Source organism: Humulus lupulus, chromosome 1, assembly GCF_963169125.1.
Source record: "Humulus lupulus chromosome 1, drHumLupu1.1, whole genome shotgun sequence".
NCBI lineage: Eukaryota > Viridiplantae > Streptophyta > Magnoliopsida > Rosales > Cannabaceae > Humulus > Humulus lupulus.
In genome coordinates, this window is record NC_084793.1 from 172,383,072 (window position 1) to 172,398,698 (window position 15,627).

Genomic DNA, 15,627 nt, shown 5'->3' on the forward strand with positions numbered 1-15,627 from the left:
GTGCAAGCTACTGCTACCCAAAATGTGATGCCGCCATCGGTTGACAACACTACAAAAATTGCCAGACTGCGATAGCAAGTTGAGGAATTACTGCAGCAACAGCGACAATAGGCTCAGCCTCAAACTCAGACTCTGCCTCCGCCGCAACCACAGCCATAGCAAATGGCTCCAGTACCCCAACAAGTTGGTCCATACGGGGGATGGCCAATGGCGAACTATGTGCCATACCTAGCTCAGCACATGGAGCCAATTTATGAGCGGTTTCGTAAGCAACACGCTCTGAAATTTGAAGGGAAAACAGACCCCTTCGAGGTAGAAGAATGGCTCAGAAATGTGGAGCCAATCCTAGCGCACATGAATCTCAGCAACGCGGACCGCATATCCTGCGTTTCGTCTCTGCTCAAGAAAGATGCTAGAATATGGTGGGACTTAGTTCAGCAGACTCACGATGTTGCCACCATGACTTGGACCAGGTTTGTGGATCTGTTCCACAAAAAGTACTACAATTCAGCAGTCATCGCTTCAAGGGTCGAGGAGTTCGCTGGTTTGAAACAAGGGAATTTATTAGTAGCAGAATATGCTCGACAGTTTGACCGATTAGCCAAGTTCGCGTCAGAAATGGTTCCAACTGACTTTCTGAGGGTGACCAAGTTCGTTAGAGGACTTCGACCAAAGATTGAGCTAGGGGTTAAGCTAGAAAACCCGGGAAATACTACTTATGCTGATGTTCTAGAAACAGCAATAGAAGTAGAAAGGCTTCAGGCGAATGTTAGTAAAGAGGAGGCCAGTAAGCCTGAGCCTAAACAACCAAGGCAACCTCAGAATAGTCAGAACAACCACGACAATAACAGCAATCAGTCCAACAATATTAATGGTCAGAAAAGAAAGCATCCTGACAACAAGCAATTCGATAATGATAAAAGGGCACAGACAAATAATGGAAGTGTTTACCAAGATTTTCGGAAACTATATTAATAAAAAGTAAGCTAGATTAATGATATGGGATTTAGAAGATATAAACAAGATTTTTACGTGGTTGGGGCGTTAATGAGCCTTAGTCCACAAGACAGTTGTATTAGAGCTTGGAAAGTCTATAACAATGGAGTTTTTCTCTACGTTTTGGCAGAGTAACTATATATCAGCCAAACCGAGGTCCTTTCTCCAGTGCTCTGTCACCTATATTTATAGGCTCACAGGAGCACTGGGCTTAAGCCGGGCTAACCCGGGCCCAACAAGGATATAAATACCACACACTTCCCTATCGGAAGCCCAATACAAAAAGGTAAAAATATAAAAGACAAAGAATGATCAAAGCTAGTCATGGTTACTGAAGTGGACATAGATGCGGCAGCTAGTCATGGTTACTTCAAGATTGGTTTGTTCTATAAAAGAATAATCCACCAAGAGAAAATCAAGTATCATCATTTTGTGTGGAATAGGATGAGTGTGCCTAAGCATTGTTTTATTATTTGGCAAGCGGTAAATGACAATTTACTCACCCGAGACCACTTGCAAAAGGTGCTTTAGCATCTTGATAGCAGCCTTTGCCTAGTTTGTTGTCAACTTGAGGAGAGTCATGAACATCTATTTTTTCATTGTAAATGTTCACAACAAGTAACTCACATTATTCAAACTTGGATAGGCTATAAGTGGCCTCTTCGGCTCAAAGATTGGACTTGTTGGATTGAAGATAGGAGGAAGGGTGTGAAGTCAGAGGTATTGGCAGCGGTGTTTTCAGCAACTATATATCATATTTGGCAAAACAAGAATTCTTGTATTTTTAATGGATACTCATTTAGGGTGAATGTTATTGTTGATATGATAAAAAGAGATATAGTGCATAGAGTTAGCTTTTTCTCTCAAAAGAAAATGACAGCCAATGAGAGACTCTTTGTGAGGAATTTATGTTCATTGTAATGTTGTTAGAGCCTTCTCTTTGAGGGAGGTTTTTTTTTGTAATTGGGTTAGTGATTAATGAAATATTTCTTTCTTGATCAAAAAAAAAAAGAATGATCAAAGCCCTCTAGGGCAGCCCAAAGCCTATATTTCACCCGACAAAATGGGGCTTTTGGTCTAGGCATTCTGAGTTACGAGGCAGATTCATGGGACAAAATGAGTCAGTGTAGTGGCAGCGCAGGTCTAAACCAGCGGCGTGCAATTCCGAGGTGGCATTTTCCGCAGGTGAAAAGTGGGGACAATCCCCACGCGTCATGGGGCGGCTTCAGGGTCACGGATGCTTTATCCTGCCAACCCTGGGGACTTGACCCGGGTTTGTTTACCTCTGTCCCTCTTCGTCTACTGTAGGCCCGAATCGTCTCCATAGGGCCTGGATCCTTTACCAGGCTCCGGGACCATTTGCATACATTTTGACTGTAACCCCAAACAGTTGTACGTCTTCCGGATGATCGTCCTGGATCATCCTTCTTGGACACCGTCCGGGTCTAGACCCACACTTGGGCCGTCAATGCCGGTCATTCCCTGCCAAGTGGGCCTGGGCTAGGCCCAACCCCAATTGCCCAGTTAGCAGGCCTAGACCACCGTACCGGGCCCAAGGCAGGAAATGGGGATAACAGGAAGTAATATGCCAGATTATGTAGAATGCCCGCAATGTGCTAAATGCCAAAGGAAACATCCTGGTGAATGCTGTGCGAACACCAAGGGATGCTACAACTGTGGTCAGGAAGGACACTGGAAGAGAAAATGTCCCCAGGTCAAGATAGAGGAGAAAAGGGACAACAAGATGGTTCCTGCCAGGGTATTTGCCTTAACCCAAGGAGAAGCTGATGCTAGCAATAAAGTGGTTACAGGTCAGGTTTCTATCCTCAATAATGTATGTTCTATATTATTTGATTCAGAAGCCACTCATTCATATATCTCATTAGGAATGATAGAAAAACTAGACAAACCTTGTGAAAGATTTAGAACTAGGTTTGTATCAGAGTTGCCTTCAAGCAAAGTAGTTCTATCATCACGGATAGCACGAGGCGTACCGATCAAGATTAAGGACGTAGAATTTGAAGGAGACCTGATAGAACTGGAGATCAAAGACTTCGACGTGATACTAGACATGTACTGGCTAGCAAGGCATGGCGTAACCATCGACTGCAAACGCAAGAAAGTGACGTTCGAGACTTCTGATGACCAAAGACTGTGCTTTATGGGACAAGTTTCACAACTACGCACACCGCTAATATCATCTCTCAAAGCTCAAAGGATAATAGAAAAAGGATGTCAAGCATTCTTAGCCAGCATCAGAGATGTGGTAAAGAAAACACCACTAAAGGTTGGAGACGTCCGCATTGTAAAAGAATTCCCAGAAGTATTTCCCGACGACTTACCAGGGTTGCTGCCGACTCGGGAAATTGACTTCACCATCAAATTAGTACCGGGCACCGAGCCTAACTCCAAGGCACCATACCGGATGGCACCTACTGAACTTAAGGAGTTAAAGACATAGCTACAAGAACTCCTAGACTTGGGTTTCATTAGACCGAGCCATTCTCCATGGGGAGCACCAGTTCTATTTGTGAAGAAAAAGGACGAAAGCATGCGGATGTGCATAGATTACCGCGAGCTGAATAAGGTGATGATTAAGAATAAGTACCCGCTACCCCAGATTGACAATTTGTTTGATCAATTCCGGGGTGCAACCGTGTTTTCAATGATTGATCTACGGTTTGGGTATCACCATCTCAAGGTACAGGAAGAGGGCATTCCTAAGACAGCTTTTAGAACTCGTTATGGGCATTACGAGCTTTTAGTTATGTCTTTCGGTCTTACCAATGCTTCAGCCGCATTTATGGATTTAATGAATAGGGTCTTTAAGGACTACTTGGATAAATTCATCGTAGTATTCATCGACGATATCTTGGTGTGCTCAAAAGATGAAGTTGAGCACGAGGAGAATTTAAGGTTAATCTTGTTACGACTAAATGAGCATCAACTTTATGCCAAGTTCAAGAAGTGTGAATTTTGGCTCTCACAAGTAGCATTTCTCGGCCACATTGTATCCAAGCACGGAATTGTAGTAGACCCATCCAAGGTAGAGGCTGTGAAGGATTGGCCAAGACCAAAGAACGCATCCAAAGTAAGAAGCTTTCTGGGATTAGCAGGTTATTATCGAAGGTTTGTAGAGGGCTTTTCTAAGATAGCCACTCCACTTACCAACCTGACCCAGAAACAACAAAGGTTCAAATGGATTGATAAATATGAAGAGAGCTTCCAGTTGCTTAAGGATAAGCTATGCTCAGCACCAGTACTTTGTGTACCGACACCCAATGACAATTTTATAGTCTACTGTGATGCGTCGAAGCAAGGGTTGGGTTGTGTGCTGATGCAGAATAGCAAGGTGACAGCCTACGCCTCAAGGCAGCTGAAGGAGTACGAGCAACGCTATCCAACACATGATATGGAGTTGGCAGCGGTGGTCTTTGCGTTGAAAATTTGGCGCCATTATCTTTACAGAGAACGGTGTGAGATTTATACGGACCACAAATGCTTAAAGTATTTCTTTACTCAGAAGGAGCTTAACATGAGGCAGCGCAGGTGGTTAGAAATAGTGAAGGATTATGACTGTGAAATCCTATACCACCCAGGAAAGGCAAACGTAGTTGCTGATGCGCTCAGTAGGAAAAATTATGGAAGTGTAGCAACATTAGCTGGAATAGAAAAGTCGCTACAGCAGGAGCTGATCAGTGTCGGAATAGAAGTAGTAATCGGTAAGCTGGCTAACTTGTCCATCCAGTCTAGTCTGTTAGAAGAAATACGGGTTAGGAAAGGGCATGATGACACATTAGTAGTACATACGGATGCAGTTAAAGAAAGCAAGGCCAAAGATTTTTCAATATCAGGATCGTGGTTATTAAGATATAAAGATCGGGTATGCGTGCCGAATGATCAAGGGATTAAGATGAAGATCTTAGAGGAAGCGCACAATACCCCATACTCAGTTCACCCAGGGTCGACCAAGATGACTCACGACATCAAGGCAATATATTGGTGGCCAGGAATGAAGAAGGATATAGTGGAATTTGTGTCTAAATGTTTAGTATGTCAGCAAGTGAAAGCAGAACATCAACGACCTGCAGGCTTATGGAAATGGGAGGATATTGCCATGGATTTCGTGACAGGTTTGCCACGAACAAGTAAGCAGCATAATTCAGCTTGGGTAATAATAGATAGACTAACCAAGCAGCTCATTTCCTGCCTGTTAATACTTCGTACACAGCGGATCAATACGCAGACATTTATGTCCAATAAATAGTACAGTTGCATGGAATCTCTAAGACAATAGTATCTGATAGAGGATCGTTGTCTACATCGAGATTTTGGGGAAGTTTACAACAAGCCATGGGTACTAAGTTAAGCCTTAGTACAACTTTTCATCCTCAGACCGAGCATACCATACAGATTTTAGAAGATATGTTGCGCGCTTGTGTACTTGATTTCAGAGGATCATGGAATAAGTACTTGCCACTGATAGAATTCTCCTACAACAATAGCTGCCAGTCAACAATCGGGATGGCGCCTTACGAGCTTCTTTATGGAAGAAGGTGTCGATCGCCATTCCATTGGGACGAGGTAGGAGAAAGGAAACTTCTCGGTCCAAAAGCTGTTAGAGAAGCTCAGGGAGCAGTAATGTTGATTAGAAAGCATATGCTCGCTTCTCAAAGCCGTTAGAAAAGTTATGCAGATGCCAAGTGGCGTTATGTGGAATTCAAAGTCGGAGATCAAGTCTTCCTAAAGATATCTCCTATGAAATGTGTAAAGCGGTTTGGGAAGAAAGGTAAGCTTAGTCCCCAATTTATAGGTCCTTTTGAGATATTGGAAAAAGTGGGAGTAGTTGCATATAAATTAGTCCTACTGCCAGCTCTAGCAGATAGCCACAATGTGTTCCACATCTCGATGCTGTGTAGATATGTATCAAACCCATCTAACGTCCTTAAGTACGATACGATAGCACTCCAGAAAGACTTGAGTTACGAGGAATGACCGGTTAGCATCCTAGAAGCTTCCAAGAGTATTCCGATAGTCAAAGTCCTATGGATTAATAGTTCTAAACAGGAGGCAACATGGGAGTTGGAGGAGGACATGTTAGCTCGGTATCCGGAATTTTTTGGTAAGTAAATTTTGAGGACGGAATTCTTTTTAGTATGGGAGAATTGTAGAGTCCCAAAATTTTACTTAGCTAGTTAGATAGTAGTAGTAGTAGTAATAGCTAGTAGTAGTTTTAGTATGTTTATTACTGTGGATTTTGGTTCAAGTCGGAACTTAGTTGAACACTCGTAGCAACACTTATAGATTTTATAAGTTTAACCTATAGTTTAAGAATATTAATTATAGCATAAGATTTGGTTAATATAGCTGATTATAAAGATGTCATTTATTATACTATAAGGTTTAGATAGAACTAATGAGATCATGACACTTGTCATGTACATGTTTGTTGAGAAATTAAGTGTTTTTTATGAATAGTGTTATAAAAGAAATATTTAAAAACCCTAGGACCTGCCAGCAACTTTAAAATCGTATTATGACTCAGTCAAACCTGATTAACCAATTCAAATTAAGCTGAAAAAGTGCAATTAAGTGTATAAAATTTTAGCGTATGTCGATATATCGCTGCTATAGGGGTGATATATCGCCACATGAGGAATACGAAAAACACGTCAATTTCTTAGAAACGAATCAACGAACACTCGAGGCATAAGCCCAGGCGATATATCACCTATGATGGGTGATATATCGGCTCTAGGGCAATATTTTCAAACTTTTTGAAACTGAGCTCATTTCATTCGTTAACCTCTTGACTAGCCTTAGAACATTTTAACTGAGTCTTAAGCCTGTGTTGAACGAATATTCAAATATTTTTCAATTAAAACTCATTATTTTTATTCAAGATAAAAGGAGGTAGTTCACTCATTGGACTCTATAAATAGGCCTAGTACCCAACCATTTCTCTCATTCTTCAAGCTGTGTTCAGAGCCTTCAAGCTGCTAGGGTTACTATAGAGTGATAAACACTTTTCAGTAAGTTCGGTTGGGTTGGGTTATAAGCTTTATCATCTTAAGCTTTATAAATACTTGGGAAGTAAGATAAATAGTGTGTTTTTCAATATCGAGGTGTAGTTCGGTTCTAGTACATCCAAAGGTATTCCTAATCTTAAGTTCATTTCTGTATGTTTCTTCAGTTTCCTTTAGTTTTCTTTACTCAAATCCTAACTTGTTGTTTTCCATTCTTGGTTAGGTATTTAAGTTCTTTGAACTTAAGATTTTTTTTTTTCAGTAAGTTTCTTCTCGGTGGTTTAGTTCTCTTGTTATCATCTCTTATTCTTAGAAATACTCACCATTCTTATTGTTGGTTTTAGGAGTGTTCCAAATCCCGCCCTTGTTCTCATATCCCGGTTTTGGTAAGGAAAATAGGATAGATTTTATATGTTTATATGATATGTTATGCTTATGTTATGTTATATTATGTTATATTATGTTTTGTTTACATTATGTATAGTATGTTTATAGTCCTTGGGCATATGACTTGTCTTGCTAGCAAGCCCCAATAATTTATGGGCATATGACTTGCTTAGCTAGCAAGCCCCGCAAATCTACTGGGCATATGACTTGTCTAGTTAACAAGCCCCAAGAAGTATGATGGCCATTGTAGTATATGACATATGTTTATAGTATATGTTTATGTATATGTTTTATGTTGTTAGTAGATTTTCCTTGCTGGGCATTAGGCTCATTCCTTTATTTTTATGTATGCAGGAAAATAGATTTGGTGGCGGAAGGATTCATGGTAGCTTGGCTTGTGTATTGAGGAAGAATGGATTTGATGGACTGCGTGAACGATTCGAGGACAAAGTTTTTTTAGTCTTTTTATTATGTATTTTCCACATTTGGTTTTGTAAACAATTTCCTTTAGTTTAAAGAAATGTTTTATTTTAAAACAATGGATCCCATACCCCGCTCATTTATGTATTTCAACATTTCTTTAGAGTTTTAAATAAAGTTATCAATGTTTCTTATGTATTTACCCGAAAAACGGCTGCTGGTGACGTGGCAAGTATTTCTCACACGTGGTTGACACGTGGCGGAAAATCTGTTCGACTATCGACCAGAGGCACATCACTTCGTCAAGCTTAACTGTTAGATGCGACCAGGATGGTCATATAATTTGATTTATTTACTTCTAAGATTGTAATCCTATAGTAATTGCAATTAATATTTCCTCTTTATTACCTTGATACGCGATTAATAAGGAAAGTTAAGGCCCATTGGCCCATGTAACCCTCCTTGAGCCTATAAATATGCATGAAATAGCTCAAGGAAGGGACTTTTGATCCCTGAATCTTTTTGCTAAGTATTGAGAGAAAGAGAGCTATAGTGTGATTATTCATCACTTTATTGTAATTCTTTCAAGGTTTGTGAAACTCAAGAACCCTAGTTCTTTGATCACAGCTTTGAGATTCAATGTTAATAATAGCACTAAGTGGACGTAGGTCATTACCATTCTTTGGGGTCGAACCACTATAAATCCTTGGTGTTTTCTTCTTTTCCATTAGATTAAATTCTTAATTGTCGTTTGATCTTTTGTCATACATTTGACTTCGTGTCGTTGGCCAAATCAAGGGTCAACATTCTGGTGCTTTCATTGAGAGTTTGACGAAAAACTGTAAGAAAATCTAATGGAGAAAACATCCAAGAAGACTGGACAGGTTGCTGGCGCTGCACCATCCCAACCTTCTCCCCCAAATGTGGCTGAGAATGAACCACATTTTGAGTTTGAAGAGGAGGAGTTAGATTTCGAAAGACTGAGGGCAACGCTAGGGGTGTTGCAAGATGAGTTGGCTAATCTGAGGGCCAATCAGGAGAATGCTGCGGAGACAATGGCGCTACAGCAAAGAGAAATAGAACGCCAGCGCCAGGAGCTGAGTGAGCGGCAGGCGGAAATGGATCGTCGGCAGAGGGATGCCATGGCTGCTCTTGAAGCAGCCATCCAATTGGCTCCAAGTCAGGTTGCGCCAACCTCCCAGCCAGATCAGCCGCCGAATGTGCCACCTCAAAGAGGTCCCAATCCTAGCCCTTCACTCCAGCCGGCAATCCCTCAAAGGTCGGAGTAGCCGCCTGTGGCTCAGGATGATGTCCTACCTACGGATCCCGAGCAGCAGCCTCTATCTCAGGTTGGTCGAGGCAATCCCCAGCGCCCGAGGCAGAATAGGGCCAGGCAACTGCCCCGCAGCCCTAGACGCCCAGGGGATGAAGAGCCGAATCTACCGAGTAGGGGGCAGCATCCTTCTACCAACAGAAGGAACATCGACTCGAGCTCTGAGGTCAGGGGCCCCTCACGGCATAGCAATGCATGGGGACCCAACGACCAGTGCAGGCCTACCCCTGACGCTCAGGAGATGCTAGCCCAAAGAGGAAATAGCGTGAACAGCCGGTCACACCATAGTCAGCCACAAATTAGAGATGGCCATGACCATAATGAAGCCGATTCTGGCAGAGGAAATACTAGTCGGAGAAATGAAGAAAGAGGTGGAGGCAGAAGCCCCCCACCTAGAGAATATAGGCCAGGTAGCCACAACGCTGGGGGGCAACCCAGGCGGCTGAACATCTTTAGTCGGCTAGGAGTTAGCGAGCAGAGATGTAGAGACGATGATTTAAGGGACGTACTTAATGACCGCCGTGAGAGGCACGATGAGTACGCTCCCCCGGCACCGGTGGCCCCAACAGTCCCAGAAGCTGTTCAGGCTCAGATTGATGCTCTAAACCAGGCGGTACATCAACTGGTCAGGGGACGAATGTCCCATATTGAGTACGATAGGAGGAGGGGCACTCCCTTTGTAGAGAAGATTGTTGCGGCTGAAACCCCCAGTAAGCTCAAGATGCCAACATTGCCGAACTTTGACGGGTATGGAGACCCAGTATCTCACATTAATAAGTTTAAGATACAAATGGATATGCAGAAAGTGTCGGAAGATGCCCGCTACCAGATCTTTCCAGTGACATTGTCTGACACCGCCCAGGAGTGGTTCTTTAAGTTCCCTCCTGCTAGTATAATATCTTGGGAGATGTTCGTAAAAGAATTTTACGGACAATTCTACGCGAGTCGCGTACACCCCACAGAGGCCAACCAGCTAGTCGAGATATGCCAGAAGGAGGGAGAGCCATTAAAGGAATATGTCCAACGCTTCATGCGAGCAAAAGCTGGAGCCAAGACAGTGGGTGATGAAGGTAAGATGATGGCTCTAACTGCTGGGGTTAGGCGCCATTCACCCCTCTAAAGTAGCCTCAGAAAGAATGGGGTAAGAAGTACCCAGGAGTTTTTAGATCGGGGTGATCGATATATCAAGCTCGAAGACGCGATTGCCAATGAAGGGAAATTGCCAACAAATGACAAGGGGCCGAAGGAAGAACCCACCAAAGCTGTCAACGGGTCAGAAAAACCCAATGGCAACGGAAAAGGCAACGGGAATGGCAATGGTAAGAATGATGGAAAATGGGCGAACAATGAACCCTCATCTTCTGAGAGTAAACACCCTAAAGGCAGTCGATATGAGCCGAGATTCACCAACTACACAGCCCTTGTCGAAAGCTGAGCTGAAGTCTACTAGGCGACTAGCTCAAGCATGCCCTACAAACGACCCGCAACTATAAGGAAAGATATCTCCAAGAGAGATACGACGAAGTTCTGTCATTTTCACAATGACTACGGGCACGACGCCAATGAATATAACTAGTTGCAAGACAAGATTGAGTTCCTGATCAGGCAGGGACATTTAAGAAGATATGTGCGAGCCACAGGAGGGTCTCAGCGAGAGGCTCAAGGTGGCAACGAGCAGGCGCCTGCACGCCAACGCTCACCACCTCTACAGCCAGCTCCTGTGGTAGGCACTTTACTCACCATCTGCGGAGGCCCACGCCTTGCAGGAGATAGTGGGAAGGAAAGGGAACGATATGCTCGAACCCTATGCCACGACCAGGACATCGAGATGATGAGCGTGGAGGATGGAGCACCAAAAAAGGCTCGAATAGAGGAGGAATTGATAACCTTCTCTGAAGATGATGCCCAGCACATGTGATTCCCACACTCTGATCCGCTGGTCGTAGACGTACAAATTGCCAACATGATGGTGAAGAGGGTGTTGGTCGACACAGGAAGTTCGGTCAACATCCTGTACATGTCTTCGCTAGAAAGAATGAAGTTGTTCATCAAGAACCTAGAGCCATGCAACCAAACCATCTATGCTTTTTCCAGTGAAGGGCTCACCACAACAGGGTCGGTTAGGCTTCCAGTTACAGCAGGTACTGCACCTGCTAATAGGACATTACTCACTACTTTCATAGTAGTTGATTGTCCTTCAGCATACAATGTTGTAATTGGGAGACCAATTCTGGTCGACCTACGGGCCATCACTTCAATATGGCACCTTGCCATGAAATTCCCAATAGATGCAGAGGTAGGATGCGTATTGGGAAATCAGCGGGAAGCAAGGGAGTGCTACAAAGCCTCGATCACCAAGGCAAAGAAGGGTGTATCAAGAGATGTTCCCGGAAAAGAGTTGCAAATGGCAATTGATGCTCAGGCCCACTCAGGTGATAATGTCACCAAATAGGGCGTTGCCCAAAGGGAGGATAGAGACTTGGATCCTCGCTTTGGGGATTTTGAGGAAGAAATAGGACCCATCGAGGACCTTGAAGAGGTCCAACTCGATGATGAAAATACGACCAGGGTTGTGAAAGTTGGTAAAAACTTAGAGACAACAACAAAACAAGCACTGGTGGAGTTTTTAAGGAGGAGCCAGGAAGTCTTCGCCTGGTCATACAAGGACATGGTCGGAATAGACCCTGCAGTCATCACCCATGTCCTGAACATCGACAAGAGTTATCCACCGGTGCAACAGAAAAGAAGGCTGCTCGACAAAGATAGATCAAAGGCCTTAAAAGAAGAAGTCGAAAAGCTGAAGGAGAATGGGATGATCAGGGTGGTGTTTTATCCATCATGGGTCTCTATCCCGTGCTAGTTCCCAAGCCAAATGGCAAGTGGCACACGTGCGTGGATTTCATAAACCTTAATAAAGCCTGCCCCAAAGATTATTTCCCACTCCCAAGAATCGACCAACTGGTCGATGCCACCGCAGGGCATGAGATTCTCTCTTTTATGGATGCATACTCTGGATGACAATCACACTATCTTTTGGACTGATACCAGGCTTTACTGTTACAAAGTAATGCCCTTCGGTTTGAAAAATGCTGGTGCGACTTACCAGCGACTAGCTAACCACATGTTCAAAGAGTTGATCGGGACAAACATTGAGGTCTACGTCGAGGACATGCTAGACAAGTCGAAACAGTCAACAAAACGCTAAAGGATACCCTGAAGAAAATACTAGAAGAAGCTAAGGGTGCTTGGCCAGAGCAATTGCCTGAAGTTATTTGGTCGTACAGAACTTCCCACCAAACAGCAACAGGCCATACTCCATTATCTTTGGCTTATGGATATGAGGCTATGTTTCCTGTGGAGTTAGATCCACCCTCACATCGCAGAATAACATACGATCAAGGCTCGAACGACCAACTATTGATGGAATCCCTGGACTTGATCGATGAGAAGCATGAGCAAGCCCAACTCCGAGTAGCTGCTTACCAGCAAAAAGTCTCCCGGTATTTCAACTCTAAAGTACGCGAGAGAAAATTCAACATTGGAGATTTAGTACTTTGAAGAGTTTTCCTAAACACATGCGACCAGGCTGTTGGAGTACTCAGACCTAATTGGGAAGGGCCTTACCAAATTGAAGAAGTCCTCCATCCAGGCACCTACAAACTTGGTCGATTAAATGGAGATCTCCTTCCTCGCTATTGGAATGGAGAACACCTACGCAAGTACTATCAATGAACAATTCTTCTTAAAGGATTGGCTTGTGTTAATTTTACTTTTTACAAGTTATGAAAAAGGGTTGGTCATTTTATGTGACTAATCGCTTATAAGTGTAAGATCTTATTGATCACTCGTACAGACACGTTTTGTCCATTTATTATGAGAAATATAAGGGATTGTGCACAACCAGTCATTCTTGCCATTTATTGTATTTTATACAAGTATTTGCTCATTACGTGTGTTGTTTTGCTGTATTATAATTTTAATTGTTTTGCTCCGAGCAAGAATGTTCAAACAGTCTTTGGTCAAGGCAAGTGACCAAGGACCTAGAGCTCCTCGATCACTTCAGGAACATATAAGGCATCCAGTAAGCAAAGCATATTGAGAGGTATGTAAACACATGAGAAAAATAAGTGAAAGCATTCTAGGGTACTTAGAGTATTTTTCAAAATTTTGTATTTTGTTAATTCAAACCAAAGTACTATGCTAAGTTCGGTCATGCGAACAGATGTTATAATTGTAACGACCCGGATTTTCAAGACTCGATAATGCGGAAATATAAATGTTTTCATTTAACAAAATGTCTCAAAAACCCATAGAAAAAAAAACTTTTTAAAAAGTCGTATGGCCATACTTAACATTTAGTTACAAACATGTTTTATAAAGATTAGAGTGAGCCTAGTTTAGGAAAATTACACAACATTTCCAAAAATAAAAAGGCTTCCCCAAAAGGTCGGTCCACATGTACATTTGCAAGGAAGACTCCAGCGCTCACTGCTTTGCCTTGCCCTTGTTCTTACCTACAACATGAAACAACTAGGTAAGCGAAAACGCTTAGTAAGATCAACTTCCAAACAAAGCAGATAGAGAAATAGGGATCCGGACCCATCCGGACCCTACACAATCAATTTCAAGAATGCTAAAGCGTCCTGGCAAACTTATGGTCATGCCTGATAACCAAGGATAAATTAATTCACATCTAGATAAAAATCCTGCACTCAGAAAAATCCCAAAACAAGCAGATATATTATATCACAACTATATCTTATCAACAATTATATCCCTGCACTCAGAAAATCCCAGAGCAAGAAGATATATTATATCACAACTACATCTTATCAAAAATTATATCCTTGCACTCAGAAAATCCCAGAGCAAGCAGATATATTATATCACAATATAATTCGAGACCAACGCTCGACAATTTCCAACAATTCAGGCGAACGCGCCCTCCAACATAATTGCTAATCTGTAAAAGAGAACCGAGTCCCCACACTAAGATCTAGCCAATAAATATTCTCATCAAGGGTAACTATCGTGTTACCTAGGGCATCGCTACATATTCAAGAGTGTAATCCAATTTACACGGTTTTACGGAGACTTCTATGTTAATCAGTGGTGCTGGTGAGCAGCTGCCCCTAGGGTGTTCAGCCTCACTCAATCTTGGCAACCCCTAGTATCTCTAGGCACTCTCACGGAATGGCCAATATTCACGGCTGCTATCCGGGAATAACTTATCAGAGCACTTGCTCGGATTCTAACCGTCCAATGATTAAGTAAGCATGAGGGCCCCTAGGTCCCATTTATCTTGGCGCCCCTAGGTTTAACCAGCTTATCCTCATCTCATGGCCACTCGTCTCGGTAATGAACCGGACATAAATAAAATCAAGCAGTGTGACGGGGATCAACCGTCTAGGATATGACGGACTTCTACCGTTCATATTTTCTAAATCAGCACTCACTAGACTAACGTCTCTAAGCAACTTTCTATGACAGCCTATGTATATGCATGTATCCCTATACTAACATACAAGACAATAATCATTTCATGTTGCAGCCATACAATATAAGTTGGTTTACTTGGAGTCCTTAGCGCTCAGCAAGTTTTCACCCTCCAACGTTCAGTCCAGTTACGCTTAGCCAATACTGTAGTTATCCATACAGTATACTCGGATTAATTATGGCACTAATAATTCATTATTATTATTTTGGGCAGTTTGATCATTTTAATAAAAGTCATTTGTAAGGATTTACAATCCTTATTTGGTTTTAAACCTATTAAGGAAAGTCATACAAAATATTCGAGACTAAACCCTAAGTCTCGGGGAAACCTATCCTAAGGTCTCGATACCTAGGCTCGGGTATCACAATGGTATTTCCCACAATCCGCTAAAAATCTTATTCTTTCAAGGTATCGCCATTAACCCGCACTTTCGACTAGTCGGTTAAAATATGTAAGATTTTAGCCGGTATTATATCCATAAAATACAAATAAATTCCTTAATTATTTTTAAAGAAAATAAACTCTTTAAATTTTCCTTTTATTTTTCTTAAGGTTTTAATATCTAAAAACCGTTTTAAGAAAATTGCCTAATTTGTCTTAATTAGGAAAAACCGTTATAAATTTCTCATCTTGACTAATTAATTTTCCAAAAGCAATTAATCAATTTTACTTACTAGGAAAATAATTTATTTAATTATTTTCTCAAAATATAGGGTTTTAAACCCTCTTTTAATTTATTAACTATTAATAAATTAAATCTCTTATTTTTAGAAAGAATAAAAACTCTTTAATAAAAATAATTCATTTAAACTCAAAGGGTAAATTTTAGTGAAAATATGATTTCAAGACTTACCATTTTATATCTTGAAATAAGCAAAATTTTACTTTTTACCTTATGTTCCAAAATCTCATTTTTACACTAAGTGTGAAAAACCTATTTTTCACATTTTTAACTACATACTTCGTTA